Raw genomic sequence first — 17606 nt, forward strand, 5'->3', positions numbered from 1 at the left:
TAAAGATGTTCACTGCAGTTTTACTCCTATTCCCAAACTGGAAGCAACCTAAACACCCAACAATAGGTGACTGGGTAAATAAACGGTGGTACATCTGTGCAATGGAATATTACGTAGCAATGGAGAAAAAGCTTACACACACAACACAGAAAAATCTTACTGACATAATGTTAAGTTAAAGCAGTAAAGCACAAAGGACTATGTACTTTTGATTACAGTTACAAATAGTCAAAAATAATATATGTTGGTACAGGTCAAAAGAGTGATCTTGCCTAGTGGTAAAATGACAGAAGGAAAGTTAAGGAAGCCTTCTACAGTACTAGACATTTTCTACATTCTGATCTGGGTTGTGATTAAATGGGTTGGATTGTTGTGTAAGGCAAAAGAATCTTAAGGCACCCTTAAGATTTGAACATTTTACCACATGTAAGGCATACTTCTTGTTTTAAAAGGGATGGAGGAAGGGAAGAAGCATACCTCAACATCTGATGACATTTTAGTTGTGGCTAAGTGAAAAAACAAAAATTCCAGAACTATACAGAGAAAAGATAAGAGTACCTTAAAAAGAATTAGAAAGAGATTGGTATCAGACGTCTTATTAGCAGCTCTGGATGTTAAAATGCATTGGAGGCATCTCTGAGGAGGAACTATCTGAATGTTTCAGAATATCTGAAATTCTAAGGGGAAACATTTTGAACCTAGAATTCTATAACCAGGCAAACTCATTCAATTGTTAGGACAGAATACAGCCTTTTAGACAGGCAAGATCATGCATGCTTAATAAAAATAATACTCGACAGGCCAATCAGCAAAATAAAAAATAACCAGGAAAGAGGACATCCTCTTGAAGTCTTTCATCACATGGTGAAGAAAATGATGGGATTATTCTTAGAAGTGGAATAATTATGACTCAAAGAAGTGAAGTGGAAAGAAAGTAGCACAGGATGTCTTAGACTTTCATACTTGGTTATATTACCTGTTCTATGGTCCTGATCACCCAACTTGGTTCCACTAAAATATTATTTCCATAACCATAATATTGTAAATATGACCTACTGATTTCAATTTTAGAACCAACCTATTTAATAAAAGAACACATGAAAAAGCAAAAACAACTGAAGTATGCTTACAGAGTGGAATGTAACTGTTGCTTACTTTGATAACATTAAAATGATAATATAATTAATAAAACTTGGGAAGTGTAGGGAGAAGAAAAAGTAGAAGGAGTAAGGAGTGAGGAGTATTTTTCCCATCTTTCACAACATGGAGTCAATAAATGGTGTCTAATAAATCAAGAATGAGATGTCTAAAAACATTATCTAGTCAGAAAAGCAGCCAGTAGAAAGCATAAAAATATGTAACAATAAAAGTTGAGGGGTGAAGTGGGGGAAAGGAGGTGGGTAGTTTAAGAGTGACAAAATCCTAATCATTCATATTGGAGGGTGGTTAGTAGATCCTGGTAAGTGTGATAATTCAAAATAAAAAGTATATGCACATTTATGCATCCCTTAACAAATGCATTAGTAGGTAATTTTGTCATTTTGTGAACATCCTAGAAGTGTACTAACACAAACCTCTAGATAGTATAGCCTGCTACACTCCTAGGCTGTATGGGATAGCCTATTGCTTCTAGGCTACAAACCCATACAGCATGTTACTGTACTGAATGCTGTAGGCAATTATAACACAATGATAATATTTATGATTGAAACATATCTGCACACAGAGAAAGTACAGTAGGCCAAGCATTATGGCTCACACTTGTTAATCCCAGCACTTTGGGAGGCCAATGTGGGAGGATAGCTTAAGTTCGAGACCAGCCTGGGCAACATGGCAAAAACCCATCTCTATTAAAAAAAAAAAACAAAACAAAAATAAAGACTACAGTGAAAACACGGTATTATAATTTTATGGGACCACGGTTGTATATACAATCATTGGCAGAAACACTGTTATGCAATACAAGACTATATTATTTACTGATACAGTAGTAACCAGGGAAGAAATAATTGTTAAGACAGTATTTCCTGAAAAGTTCTAAGAGAGCCTATGGCAGCCCCAGAGAATGGCAGAGAGGAGAGCAGGCGAGAGCTAGTGGTGGAAGTTTCAGAACAGGGGCTTCATACACAGAACACAGGATGTTATGGCAAACACCTCAGATAGGACTGGAGGATCTGTGAGAAGAGAGAACAGGTGCTGTCTGCCCAGGGCAGCCTTCGAGGTGGCAGAGGAAATTTTCCTGAGCCAGCATGATGGGTTAGGCAGCAGCAGGGTAGAAATGGCAGCAGGCTGACTCCTGCCTGACAGAGGGCCCGAGGCAGCACCCAGCATGGAAGAGCACAGGAGTCTGAATGTCGATGAAGGGGAACCACGACAGAGTGAGGACATCTGGACAGCTGTCAGTGGGTGAGATGTTGATGAACATGCAGAGACATAAGGATCATTTCGAAGGGTGTAGAATCAAGGTGGGCCACAGACCAGAGGCTCTGTGCCCACCATGATGCCACAGGAGCCCCAGAATGTATATGCCACTCTGGAGAGAAGGGTTCCAAAGGAAGAAATTCCAGTTGACTGAGTTTCAGTCTAAAGGGACTGAGCATACCCTGAGGTGAGTGAGTTTTTTAGGAACTGACACAATTATGTTTTCTGTCTCCAGACAGAATGGTGAACTGAAATACAGATTAATTTGAATTATGGAAAAAGAGGGTCAATATTTTTTGCATAATCCTGTACATGACTGTGAAATTCATGCCCCATAATTAAAAATAATAAGCTGTGATTCATTGACTCAATGGAATACTATACAGTAGTTAAAAGAGTGAAATATATCTATGGGCACTGTTATACAAAATTGTTGACATTACTTTTTTATTGATACAAATATTTGTACATAGTTATCAGGTGCATGCTGTATTTTGTTACATGCACACAAAATGTAATGATCAATTCAGGATATTTAAGTTGTCCATCATCTTGAGTATTTATCATTACTATGTGTTGGCAACACTTAAAGTCCTCTCTTCTAGCTATTTTGAAATACACAATACATTTTTGTTAACGATAGTCACTCTACTCTGCTATCAAATATTAGAACTTATTCCTTCTATCTAACTGTATTTTTGTACCAATTAACCAACCTCTATTTCCCACCATGGCGCATCCAACACACACCCTTCACAGACTCTGGTATCTCTCATTCTATTCCTCCCTTCATGGTACCAACTTCCTCAGCTCCCACGTATGAGTAAAAGCATGTAGTATTTGTCTTTCTGTTCCTGGTTTATTTCACATAACATAATGAGTTCCAGTTCCATCCGTGTTGCTGCAAATTTCGTTCTTTTGTAAGGCCAAATAGAATTACATTGTGTATAAATATGTTTTTATTCCATTTGTCTATTGATGGACATCTAGGTTGATTCCCTATCTTTGCTATTGTGAATAGTGCTGCAATAAACACGATAGTGCAGGTATCCTTTTGATATACTGACTTATTTTCCTTTGGGTACATGTCCAGTAGTGGAATTGATGGATGATATGACACTTCCATTTTTAGTTTTTTGAGAAATCTTCATACTGTTTTTCATAGTGACTGTACTAATTTACATTCTCACCAACAGTATATAAGAGTTACCTTTTCTCTGCATCCTCCCCAGCATCTGTTATTTTTTGTCTTTTTAATGATAGCCATTCAAACTGAGGTAAGATGATACCTCATTGTGATTTTTGTTTGCATTTTTCTGACGATTAGTGAGGTTGAGCATTTTTTATATACCTGTTGACGATTTGTATGGTTTTTTTTTTTTGAAAAGTGTCTCTTAATGTTCTTTATCCATTTTTTTAAATGGGATTATTTGTGTTTTGTTGTTGTTGAGATGTTTGAGTTTCTTGTATTTTCTGGATATTAGTGCCTCGTAGAATGAATAGTTTGCAAATATTTTCTCTCATTCAACAAAATTGTTTCTTCACTTCGTTGATTGCGTCCTTTGCTGTGTAGAAGATTTTTAGTTTCATATTGTTGCATTTCTTTATTTTTATTTTTGTTGCCTATGCTCTCAAGGTCTTAGCTATAAAATCTTTGGCTAGACCAATGCACAAAGTGTTTCTTCCTTGGTTTTTATGTACTACTTTATAGTTTTGGATTTCATGTTTGAAATCTTTAATTTATCTTCACTTGGGTTTTGTGTATGGTGAGAGATAGAGGTCTAGTGTCATTCTTCTGCATATGAGTATCCAATTTTCCCAGCACCACTTATTGAAGGGGGTGTCCATTTTCCAATGTATGTTCTTGGTACCTTTGTCAAAAATCAGTTGACTGTAAATTCATGGATATATTTCTGTGTTCTCTATTTTGTTCCATTGGTCTGTATCTGTTTTTATGCCAATGCCATGCTTTTGGGTTACTTTAGCCTTGCAGTGTATTTTGAAGTGAGGTAGTGTGATACCTCCAGCTTTGTCCTTTTTGCTCACGATTGCTTTGGCTATTCAGACTATTTTTTGGTTCCATATAAATGTTAGAATTATTTTTTCTATTTCTGTGAAAAGTGACATTGGTATTTTGATAGGGATTGCATTGAATCTATAGATTGCTTTGGGCAGTTATGGTCATTTTAATGGTATTAATCCTTCCAATCCATGAGTATGGAATGTCTTTCCATTTGTTTGTGTCCTCTAAAATTTCTTTCATCAGTGTTTTGTAGTTTTCCCTGTAGAGGTCTTTCATTGCCTTGGTTAAGTGTGTTTCTAGGTATTTTATTTTATGTAGAAATTGTAAATGGGATTGCCTTCTTAATTTCTTTCTCAGCTAGTCCATTATTGATGTATAGAAATGGTACTGATTTTCATATGTTGATTTTTTATGCTACAACTTTGCTGAATTTATCACATATAAAAGTTTTTTGGTAGAGTCTTCATGTTTTCTAGACATGCGATCATGTCATCTGCAAAGAGGGACAATTTGACTTTTTTTTTTTTCTTCAGTTTGGATTCCTTTTATTTTTTTCTCTTGCCTGATTATTCTGGCTAGGACTTCAGGTACTGTGTTGAATAGGAGTAGTGAAAGTGAGTATCTTTATCTTGGTCCAGTTCTTAGAAGAAAGGCTTTCAGCTTTTCCCCATTTGGTATAAGGTTAGTTATGGATTTGTCATATATGATCTTTATTATGTTGAGGTATGTTTCTTCAATGGCTAATTTGTTGAGAGTTTTTTTTTAATCAGGAAGCAATGCTAAATTTTATCCAATACTTTTTCTATGCCTTTTGAGATGGCATATATTTTTTGTCCTTCATTCTGCTGACATGATGTATGACATTTATTGATTTGCATGATTTGCAAACTTTGAACCATTCTTGCATCTTTGAAATAAATTCTACTTGATTATTGTGTATTTTCTTTTTGAGGTGATGTTGTATTCAGTTTGTTAATATTTTGTTGAGGATTTTTGCACGTATGTTCATCAGTGATATTGGCCTGCAGTTTTCTTTTTTATTGTGTCATTGTCTGCTTTTGGTACCAAGGTAATGCTGTCTTCATAGAATGAGTTGGAGAGAACTCACTCCTCTTCAATTTTTTGGAATAATTTCAGAAGAATTGGTGCTAGTTCTTCTTAGAAAGTTTGGTAGAATTTGGCAATGAAGCCATCAGGTCCTGGACTTTTCTTTGTTGGGAGATTGTTTTTTAATGGTAATTTTCTCTTTTTTAAAAATTATTTATTTATTTTTAATTTTACTTTAAGTTCCAGGATACATGTGCAGAATGTGCACATTTTTTTTTATATAGGTATATGTGAGCCATGGTAGTTTGTTGAACCTATCCTGTCACCCAGGTTTTAAGCCCCGCATGCATTAGCTATTTGTCCTGAGGCTCTTCTTTCCCTTACCCCCAACCCCCAACAGGCCCTAGTGTGTGTTGTTCCCCTCCTGTGTCCATGTGTTCTCATTGTTCAACTCCCACTTATAAGTGAGAATATGCAGTGTTTGGTTTTCTGTTCCTGTGTTAGTTTGCTGAAGATGATGGCATCCAGCTTCATCCATGTCCCTGCAAGGACATGATCTCATTCCTTTTTGTGGCTGCATAGTATTCCATAGTGTCTATTTACCACATTTTCTTTATCCAGTCCATCATTGATGGCCACTTGAGTTGGTTCCATGTCTTTGCTGTTGTGAATAGTGCTGCAATAAACATGTGTGCATGTATCTTTATAACAGAATAATTTCTATTTCTTTGGGTATATACCCAGTAATGAGATTGCTGGGTCAAATGGTATCTCTGGTTCTAGATCCTTGAGGAATCACCACACTAACTTCCACAATGGTTGAACTAATTTACATTCCCACAAACAATGTAAAAGCATTTTTATTTCTCCACAGCCTCGCCAGCATCTGTTGTTTCTTGACTTTTTAATAATCGCCATCTGACTGGGGTGAGATGGTATCTCCTTGTGGTTTTGATTTGCATTTCTCTAATTATCAGAGATGTTGAGCTTTTCTCCATGTTTGTTGGCTGCATAAATGTCTTCTTTTGAGAAGGGTCTGTTCATGTCCTTTGCCCAATTTTTGATGGGGTTGTTTGTATTTTTCTTGTAAATTTGTTTAAGTTCCTTGTAAATTCTGGATATTAGACCTTTGTTAGATGGGTAGATTGCAAAAATGTTCTCCCATTCTGCAGGTTGCCTGTTTCCTCTGATGATAGTTTTCTTTTGCTGTGAAGAAGCTCTTTAGTTTAATTAGACCCCATTTGTCAATTTTAGCTTTTGTTGCAATTGCTTTTGGTAATTTTATCATAAAATATTTGTCCATGCCTATGTCCTGAATGGTATTGCCTAGGTTTTCTTCTAGCGTTTTTATGGTTTTGGGTTTTACATGTAAGTCTTTAATCCATCTTGAGTTAATTTTTGTAGAAAGTGTAAGGAAGGGGTCCAGTTTCTGTTTTCTGCATATAGCTAGCCAGTTTTCCCAGCACCATTTATTAAACAGGGAATCCTTTTGTTGGGAGACTTTTTATTACTACTTTGATTTCATTACTTACTGGTCTGCTCTAGTTTTCCATTTCTTTCTGATTCAACTTTGGTAGGTTGTTTGTTTTCAGGAATGTATTCATTTTCCTTAGGTTTTTCAGTTTAGTGGTGTGTAGTTGTTCATAATAGTCTCTGAAAATCTTTTGTATTTCTGTGGTATCAGTTGTAATGTCTTCTTTTTCATTTCTGATTTTGTTTATTTGGGTATTCTCTCTTTTTTCTTGGTTAGCCTAGCTAACAGTTTACTGATTTTGTTTACCTTTTCAAAAACAACTTTTAGTTTTGTTGACTCTTTGTATTTTTTAGTCTCTATTTCATTTACTTCTGTTCTGATCTTTATTTTTTTCTTCTATGAATTTTGAGTTTTATTCTTGCTTTTCCAGTTCCTTGAGATGCCTCATTAGATTATTTATAACTTTTTAACTTTTTTGATATAAGGGTATATTGCTGTAAACTTTACTCTTAGCACTGCTTTTACTGTAGCCCACAGGTTTTGGCGTATTGTGTTTCAATCTTTAGTAGTTTCAATAAATTATTTAATTTCCTCTTTAATGTCTTCATTGACCCAGTGGCTATTCAGGATAATGTTGTTTAATTTCCATGTATTTTTACAGTTTTCCAAGTTCCTCTTGTTATTAATTTCTAGTTTTAATCCATTGTTATCTGATAAGTTGCTTGATATGACTGATTTTTAAAAACTTGTTGTTGAGACTTTTTTGTGTCCTAATATATGGTTTATTTTGAAGAACGTTCCATGTGTTGAGAAAAATGTGTATTCTGTAGTTATTGCATGAAATGTTCTATAAATGCATGTTAAGCTTACATGGTCTAATGTGCAGTTTAATTCCAATGTTTCTAAGTTAATTTTCTGTATAGAGAATCTGTCTAATGCTTAGACTGGGGTGTTGAAGTCCCTAACTACTATGTTATTAGAGCCTATCTCTCTCTTTAGATCTAATAATATATGTTTTATATATCTGGATGCTCCATTGTTGGCTGCATATGTTTAGAATTGTTATGTCCTGTTGTTATAATGACCTTCTTTGTCTCTTTACTGTTTTTGACTTAAATTCTCTTTTATCTGATACAAGTATAGTTACTCCTGCTTGCTTTTGTTTTCTGTTTGCATGGAATATCTTTTTCTATTTCTTTACTTTCAGTCTGTATGTGTCTTTATAGTTAAGATTAATTTCTTGTAGGCAGCATAATATTAGATCTTTTTAAAATCAAGGTTATTTTTGATGTGTAAGGGCTTCTTCCTGTCATTTTATTAATTGATTTCTGGTTGTTTTGTATATCCTTTTTTCTTAAAGCATTTTCAATATATTATTCCATTGTCTCTTGGCCTCTAATGTTTTTGCTGAGAAATCTGTTAGTCTGATGGGGAGTCCCTTATAAGTGACCTAGCTGCTTTTCTCTTGCTGTTTTTAGAATTCTCTCTTTGTCTCTGACTTCTAACAGCTTGATTATAATGTCCCACAGAGGCTTTTTGCATTGTTTCTGTTTGGAGAACTCTGTGTTTCCTGGATGTCTAAATCTCTTGCTAGGCTTGGGAAGTTTTCTGCTATTATTTCATTGAATAAATTTTCTACCCCTTTTCCTTCACCTTCCGGGACACGAAATATTTATATATTTAATTGCTTTATGGTGTCCCAAGTGTCACATAGGATTTGTTCATTGTTTTTTATTCTTTTTTTATTTTTGGCTGACTGAGTTATTTCAAAAGACATGTTTTCAAGTTTTGAAATTCTTTACTCCACTTGACTTATTCCATTGTTGAAGCTTTCAAATTTATTTATTTATTTATTTTTTAATGAATTCTTCAGTTCCAGAATTTCTGTTTGGTTCTTTTTAATGTTATTTATTTCTTTGCTGAGCTGCTCATTCATGTCCTGAATTGTTTTTCTGAGGTATTGTTTTTACGTGTTCTGTTTTATCTTACTGAGCTTCTTTAATATCATTACTTTAACTTACTTATCCAGGATTTCATAAATTTCTTTTTGATTGGAACCTGGTTGCTGGAGAATTATTACATTCCTTTGGAAGTGTCATATTTTGAAGTGTCATATTTTACTTGCTTTTTTATGTTTCTTGTGTCCTTATGTTGATATCTGTGCATCTGGTGTAACAGTCACTTCTTGAATTTTTTAAAATTTTGCTTTTGTAGGGGACAATTTTTCCTAAAGATATATCTATGATTTCAGTTGGGTAAGGCACTTTGGCTTTGATTCTGAGTATGTGCAGTAGTGTAGTCTTCATATGATTTATTTGGCTGTACACAGCACCAGTGGTTTCTGTGATTTCTTCAGTGGCTTAGGGTGTGGTTGTTGACGAAGGATGTAGTGATGTTTTTCTGGGGATGGGGATACCAGGTGGGCCTCTCCTTGGGCCCCAGTAGTGGCAGTGGCAAGCTGAGCATGCCTGTCCTTGGGCTCCAGGGTGGCATATTCTGGCACGGATGTTAGCAGGTTCAGGTCAGCTTATTCTTGGGCTTCCAGGCAGCCTACTCAGGTGCTGTTAGTGGCAGTGGTGGGCCTCGCAGGTGGGTGTGGCATGGGTGATGGAGGTAGCAGTGGTAGCGCTAACCTCTGGGTCCTAAGCAGTCTGCACTGGCGTTGACAGTGGCTGTGATGGGCTAGGTGGCCTAGTCCCCAGGCCTGGAGGTGGCACATGTGGGGAGGGGGGGATGCCACTCTGGTGGTAGCAGAAGGCTAGGTGATCCCAACTTCAGACCCCTAGAAAGACTGCTCAGGTGCCAAGGATGGTGGATCAGGCTGGGTAGTCCCCAGGCCCCTGGATGGCATATTTGGGCACTGAAAAAATGGAACCAGGCCAGGTAAATCTGTCATCAGGACCACTGGTGGTGCATGCAGGTGCTGTCTGTGGTAGGCCAGGGTGAGGTCATCCCCAGGCCCAAGGCAAAATGTTTAGGTGGGTGTGGCAGCAGCTGCACTGCAGCCCTGCTACTGGTGAGGGCAGTGTTGCTTTCAGCGGCAGCAATCATATGCCGGCAGCTGGGAAATATGCACTTTATTTATGCTTTGGCTCCAGCTGCTATAGCCTGCAGCAGCAGCTGCTGCAAGTAGGGGAGTTTGTCTGTGAGGCATGTGAAAATGCATGGCAACTTTGCTGCTGGTGGCAGCAGGATCTTTGCCAATGGCTGGTGCTTTAGCTCTGGAGGCAGCAGCCAGCTGCAGCAGTGGCTGCAGGTAAGGAATATAAGTTGGGCTCCAGAGATGTGGAAATGCAGGGGCTACTGGGCCCCTGGACGGGAGGCAGTGTTGCGGGGGCTGGGCTTTTAATATGGCACCTTGCTGTAGCTGCTTATGGCTTCATGAGGGAAAGGGTGAGCCCTAGTATGAGCTCCCTCTCTGGAGCAACACCTCCACATGGTCTTTAGGCAGCTTCCTATGTTAGTCACAGGGATTGTGAGGGTCTAGGAGTTTTCCTGTAGCTAAGATGCAGGAGTCCATGGTTGGAATGTACATCACTGGAGGTCACTTGCTTACTCTTTCCCTGCATTAGAGAGCCTCTCCAGGCTCTCAGCCAATCCTACTGAGCAGTCTGCCTTGCTTCCCTCTCTTTTCCGTGCTTTAAGTGTTTTCTGTTACTTCTATATTGAATTCCAGTGCTCTCTCTTTGATGATCTATTTGAAGTGTGATTATCTACTCACTATTTGGTTCTTCTTTGTGGAAAAGGCGTTTACCAGATGCCTCTAGTCAGCCACCTTGAAGCCCCTCAACATTAAATTTTGAAAAAGTTGCAGCGTAGTACATATAATGTGAAAGCAATATATAAAAACACACATGCATGTATACACATATACATGTGTGTATATACATATGCACAAGCACAGTTATAAACTTATATAGAATATATATTACACATTAATATTATTTACTATATAATACAGCTAGATTGTTAAAATATATTTGTATATTTTTATACATCTATATATGTCAAAGTGTGTTCATGTGTATGTATGTGTATATCTCTGTGTGTGTATATATTTATATATATATATTTTTTTTTCACAATGATTATCCCTGAGGAGTGGCACTGGGGGGAAGGTGTGCAAAACCAGGAAATTTTTACTCTTTGATTATAAACTTCTCTAGTGTTAGACTTTTTTTTTTTTTTACAGTTAGCAAGCATTACTTACATTTTTTTAATTAGAAAATGTGCATGACACAGAGTAGGCAGTGAATAATGGTAGCTCCTATTTGGAGAAGGTAGCATTTACTGAGTTTTGCTATGTGTCAAGAGTTGCTTTAGGTACTTTCACATAACCTGTCTTGTCTAACCCTCTCCTGCTGCTGAACCACACCTCTTGGCCCTTGGCTGAGTCCTCTTCTTGCCATACTAGCTGCATCATTCTGTTCTCCAAGACACACACAAACCCCAGATACCAACTCTGCTCCAGCAAAAAGGGCCCCTTTGGCGCTGGCCAACTCCAGGATGCAAGTGGAACCAGAGGAGCATCAGAGGACAGAGGTGTGCAGGCAGCATGCCCAGTGCAATTAGAGGCGGATTAAGATGGAAACAGTGTGGGGTCCGGGCGTGATGTGTTTTTGTCATCTTGTCTCGGATTAGTAGTAATATATCTGCTGGTGTGATGGACGCATCTGCTTTCGTTTATTCTGAGCCCTGGTAAGCTCACAGGCCTGGATTAAAGCAAAATCATGCTGAGCGAACATTGCTATTTAGCTACTTCTTCCCCCTCTCTTTTTCTTTTCCATTTTCAAGTTTTAATGTGAATGTAGCAAGAAGCCATTTTCATCCAACATGATGACTTGGAAAAGATGCCTCTACTTCTTATATTCTGAAGGGGAGGAGGCCTGAACCAGAAGGTGGGACCTGAGAGGTCAGGTGTGTATTATAAAGGGCAGAAAAGAGAAAGGAGAGAGATTCTGTGGGTTGTAGAGAAAAATGTGAATTTGTAGGAACAGTTCTGAGATGACTAGATCTGCTACACTTTCCCATTAAAGCAATAAACAGCCACCTCCTCCAAAAACAAAGTTGACAGTGCCCTGTACATTTCACACCCCACAGAGGATTGGGCTTCTCCTGTCTTTTCTCTTGAGTCTTGGAGGAAGCGGGCTCTGGACCTCCCTGCCTCCTTACTGCTCTGCCATGCTCATCCAGCCACTTCAAGAGCAAGATGACCTCTCTGGTGTGAGCTCCTCTTCAGGCCAAGCTATAGTTAGCTGGATCCATTACAGGTGCATCTCCTCATTTCTGAAACCAGGGGCTCAACAAGCTCATCTGTTTTATTTCACACCTAGTATTCCTTTAGTTGGATGTCTGGTTAACTCCATCATTTCTTACTGGCTGCCCAAATTCTGCCTCTCAATGCTGACTCAAACAACTCCCTTTGCAGCCACCTGAATCCCATCTTAGAAAGTCTGCTTTCCTTGGTTTCAGCCCAGCACCTATTTATCCAAGTCAAAGCTTCAGACACTTTTTGGTGGACTACACAAGATCCTGAGAGTTCCCCTCTCTCTACCTAGTCGGGTTTCTCTGGTCAGACAATATGCTCCTTTACGCCATCCTTGTGTACTTAGCAATTTGCACCAATTCATCCTGCCAGTTCCTCTTGAATTTCCTGTATTGTTTCAACTTCCTTTTTCTTTTAAACATATTCAGGACAGCAACATCTTTGTTAACCAAGGAGAAAAATTACAAAAACATATTTATGAAATATTATAACCAAATGTAGACTTTATAAATGAGGCCTAGGAATAAACGTTAGGCTACCGGGTGAGAGAGATTAAGGTAGGAACAGTCTTTAAAATTGAAATAAAATGATGCTGAAAGTCCTCGGGGTTGCATGGGACAGAGGGAAGGGGTGGCAGTGATTAGGTGAAGTTTAGGAGAATTGGAGGAGAAGATAGAGCTGAATTCAAACCAGAAGAGGTGTAAGGGGTGGTAGGAGGGCAGGACTGTAACTGCTCTCCCTTGGAGTGAGGCAGGCTTTGGGTCCTAAAAATAGTGGCTGAGGGATTCACTTTCTTTTATCATCTGCATGGCTTGGGACTTCAATATCCTCAGATGACTGCATACCTTCTCCCTGACCCAGTCTACCAGAGCAGGGGCCATTTAACGGGGGCAGTCCCTCTGACTACACTCCATCTCCAGCAAAATAAAAGGCACTTGAAAAGGGCTCAATCAGATTCACCTTCAGAACAGCAGAATCTGGCTAATGTGATTTCAAGCTTCCCCTCACTGCCCCTGGAGCTCTCCACCTTCTTGCTGATGTCTCAGATTCTTTTAACAAGGGAAAAAGACTTTCATGCCACAATTAGGAATAAAAGGCATAAAATGCAAACGCCTGGCTGAGCTCCAGTTGGAGAATAATCAATCAATCCTTGGAATATAAATTACTGATATCAGATTCTTCCCTGCTATGATACAGGGGGGAGGGTTAAAAGAGTTGACACCTGAAATGGGCATTGCCAAGGAGATGGGCGGGGAGGGAGAGCAGTCCCTTTCAGGTGTACACCTTGAGGTTTGAAGTGTGTGTGTGTGTGTGTGTGTGTGTATGCTTTGTGTCACTTAGTGTTCACAATTCTGGGAGGCAGGCATTTGTATTCTTCCTGTTGTGCAAAAAAGGAAACTGAGGCTCAGAGCTGTCAAGTAACTATTCCCAGGACCAGTGACTATGAAACAAGAGATATTTAGTTTGAACTTGTACCTGAGGTTCTGACTGCAAGCCCAGTGAACTTGAAAATACACCAAAGCTACAGAAAGAAACTGGAGACAAAAGAAATACCCTACAAACTTTTTCAATTTTGTCTTGGCTGAGACTTGTTTACCTTCAAATAGGGGAGGACACATGAATGTGTATGTGGAGCAATTTTAGTATGGAACTGCCAAGGCAGGCAGCCCGCTTTGCATGATTTATGAAGACAACGAAAAAAAGGAAGTTGAGAGTTGACTTTGTAAAAATAACTTCCATTTACTGTGAATTTGCTATTTGAAGTACACCCCTGTTTTCATTAATTTATCCTCCCTTCACAAAGTTCCTTTGACCTTTCCTTTTCAATCCACTTATGCAGCCGAGGGCTTAAACTATTTCTAGTTTAGCATGGACATTATGCTTATTTTTCTTTAAAACGTTTTTTCAATAGAAATATAACACTCATACAGAAATACACACAAAACACGAAACTACATAGTTCCACAAATTATCATGCAATAGACACCTAGGAAGCCATCACCTGGATTGGGAAATAAAACACCTCTAGCATCCAAGATGCTCTCTTCTTGTCCCCTCCTCCCCCTCACTACTCTCTTTCTACTTCTGGAGGCTTATTTTTATCCAGAGGTTACTCTTCTTCTGGCTTCTAAGATTATAGATTAATATTGCCTATTTGGGGACTTTATATAAATAGACTTATACTATATATTATTTTGTGTTTGACTTATTTTGATCACTATTATATACATGAGAGTCACCCATCGTTGCATGCAGCAGTAGTTTATTTTCATTGCTGTATACTTTACCACTGTACAAATATACCCCATTCATCTGTCTATTCCACTGTTAGAATTTGGATTGTTTTCACTTTGGGGTTATTATAAATAATGTTACTATGAACAACATCCCTGCACAATGTTTTTTTTGTTTTGTTTTGTTTTGTTTTTAGACAGAGTCTCACTTTGTCTCGCGCCTAGGCTGGAGTGCAGTGGTGTGATCTCAGCTCAGTGCAACCTCTACCTCCTGGGTTCAAGCAATTCTCCTGCCTCAGCCTCCCAAGTTACTGGGATTACAGGCATGCGCCACCCTGCCCAGCCTGTACGTGTCTTTTGATGCACATGTGTATATTTCTGCTGGATATTTACTTGGGATTGAAACTGCTGGGTCATAGAATATATGTAAGTTTAAGTTTAGCAGGTAATACCAAGCTGTTTTCCAAGTAATTGTACCAACGTACAGTCCCATCAACAATGTCTGAGTGCTCCAGTGGCTGCGCAACCTTGCCAACACTTGCTATTACCAATCTTGTGAGTTTCAGTTCCTCTGGTAGATGTGTAGTGGTGTTTCATTGTGGTTTTAGTTTTCATTTCCTTGATTACTAATAAGGTTGATCATGTTCATATGTTTACCGGCCACTGAAATATCTTTTCTTATGAAGTCCCCTTTTCACCCACTTTTTAATTAATTGTCTGTGTTTTATTGATTTGTAAGAGCTCTTCGTATATTTTAGATTGAGTCTTTGCTTACTTTATATGGATGCAAATAACTTCTCTGTCTGAGCACATGTTTTTTTTTCCTACTCATGGTATCTTTTGATAAATTGAAGTTCTTAGTTTTAGTGTAGTCTAACAGCCTTTTCTTTCATGATTAGTGCTTTTATGTGCTTCTAAATAATTTCTGTTTTTCTCGTAAGTCCATAGAAATAATGTCCTGTATTATCACATAGAATCTTTATAGTGCTGTCTTTCACTTTCAGGTATGAATACCAACTGAAATTAATTTTTGTATATGCTCTGGTATAAAGGTCAGGTTTATTTTTTGTATATGGGTATCCGAGGGTTCCAATATTATTTATAGAAAAGATTGTCCTATTCCCACAGTTCCACAGTCTCAGAAGCCAATGTCCATACATGTGTGGTATTTTCTAAACTCTCTTCCACCTCATTTGGTCTATTTAACTATCATTGTACTAATGTCACACTATCTTAATTATTATAGTTTAGTGGTATATCCTTCTACCTTTTTGTTCTTCTTTACGGAATGTCTTAGCTTCTTGGCCATTTGTGCTTTTATATACATTTTAAAATAATATATTTTCAATTTCACAAAGAAAAAAGGAATAAAGAAAAACTATTGACATTTTGATTGATATTAAAGTGAATATATAGCTCAGTTTGGATATAATTGATGTTTTCACAGTATTTAGTTTTTAATGCTTATGAATTTAGATCTTTTTATTTTTCCAATAATGTTTTATAGGGTTTTTTTGGGGGTGTATGTATGTGTAGAAGTCTTTCATACCTTTTATCATATTTATTACTATTTTATATTTTCTGATGCTATTATGACTTGGTTATAATATCTAAAGAATAATCTATTTTCCAGCTCTTTGCTAGTATTATACACTTATATTTGGTTTTTATATATTGACCTTGTTTTCAACAACCTTTCTAAATAATTTTTTAAATTATGATTATTTATCATATATTCTTTTGGATTTTCTTATCTATAAATATTGACAGCGTTCACTATCGCTTTGAAATTTTTATTTTTATTTGTTCTCTAATGTGCTGGCTAGAAGCTCCAGTACATATTTTTCTAACAGAAGTCCATCCTTGTCTTGTTTTCATCTTCAAAGGAAAAGCTTTAATATTTCTCATTAAGACTGTTGTTGGCTGTTTTTTTTTTACTTTTTCTCACAAAATAATTTTCATTTCTATATCACTTAGAGCTTTTACCATGAGTAGGTGTTGGGTTTTATTAATTGCTTTCCATGCTTCGATCAAGAGTATCATATTAGTTTTCTTTATTCTCTTAATATTTTGAATTACACTCTTTATTATTATTATACTTTAAGTTTTAGGGTACACGTGCACAAGGTGCAGATTTGTTGCATATGTATACATGTGCCATGTTGGTGTGCTGCACCCATCAACTCATCATTTAGCATTAAGTATATCTCCCAGTGCTATCCCTCCCCCCTCACCCCACCCCACCCCACAACAGTCCCCGGTATGTTATGTTCCCCTTCCGGTGTCCATGTGTTCTCATTGTTCAATTCCCACCTATGAGTGAGAACATGCGGTGTTTGGTTTTTTGTCCTTGTGATAGTTTGCTGAGAATGATGGTTTCCAGCTTCATCCATGTCCCTACAAAGGACATGAACTCATCATTTTTTATGGCTGCATAGTATTCCATGGTGTATATGTGCCACATTTTCTTAATTCAGTCTATCACTGTTGGACATTTAGGTTGGTTCCAAGTCTTTGCTGTTGTGAATAGTGCCGCAATAAACATACGTGTGCATGTGTCTTTATAGGAGCATGATTTACAATCCTTTGGGTATATACCCAGTAATGGGATGGCTGGGTCAAATGGTATTTCTAGTTCTAGATCCCTGAGGAATCGCCACACTGACTTCCACAATGGTTGAACTAGTTTACAGTCCCACCAACAGTGTAAAAGTGTTCCTATTTCTCTACAACCTCTCAAGCACCTGTTGTTTCCTGACTTTTTAATGATTGCCATTCTAACTGGTATGAGATGGTATGGCATTGTGGTTTTGATTTGCATTTCTCTGATGGCCAGTGATGATGAGCATTTTTTCATGTGTTTTTTGGCTGCATAAATGTCTTCTTTTGAGAAGTGTCTGTTCATGTCCTTTGCCCACTTTTTGATGGGGTTGTTTGTTTTTTTCCTGTAAATTTGTTTGAGTTCATTGTAGATTCTGGATATTAGCCCTTTGTCAGATGAGTAGGTTGCAAAAATTTTCTCCCATTCTGCAGGTTGCCTGTTCACTCTGATGGTGGTTTCTTTTGCTGTGCAGAAGCTCTTTAGTTTAATTAGACCCCATTTGTCAATTTTGGCTTTTGTTGCCATTGCTTTTGGTGTTT

The sequence above is a fragment of the Gorilla gorilla genome, chromosome 9 (genome assembly GCF_029281585.2).
Source record: "Gorilla gorilla gorilla isolate KB3781 chromosome 9, NHGRI_mGorGor1-v2.1_pri, whole genome shotgun sequence".
Classification (NCBI taxonomy): Eukaryota; Metazoa; Chordata; class Mammalia; order Primates; family Hominidae; genus Gorilla; species Gorilla gorilla.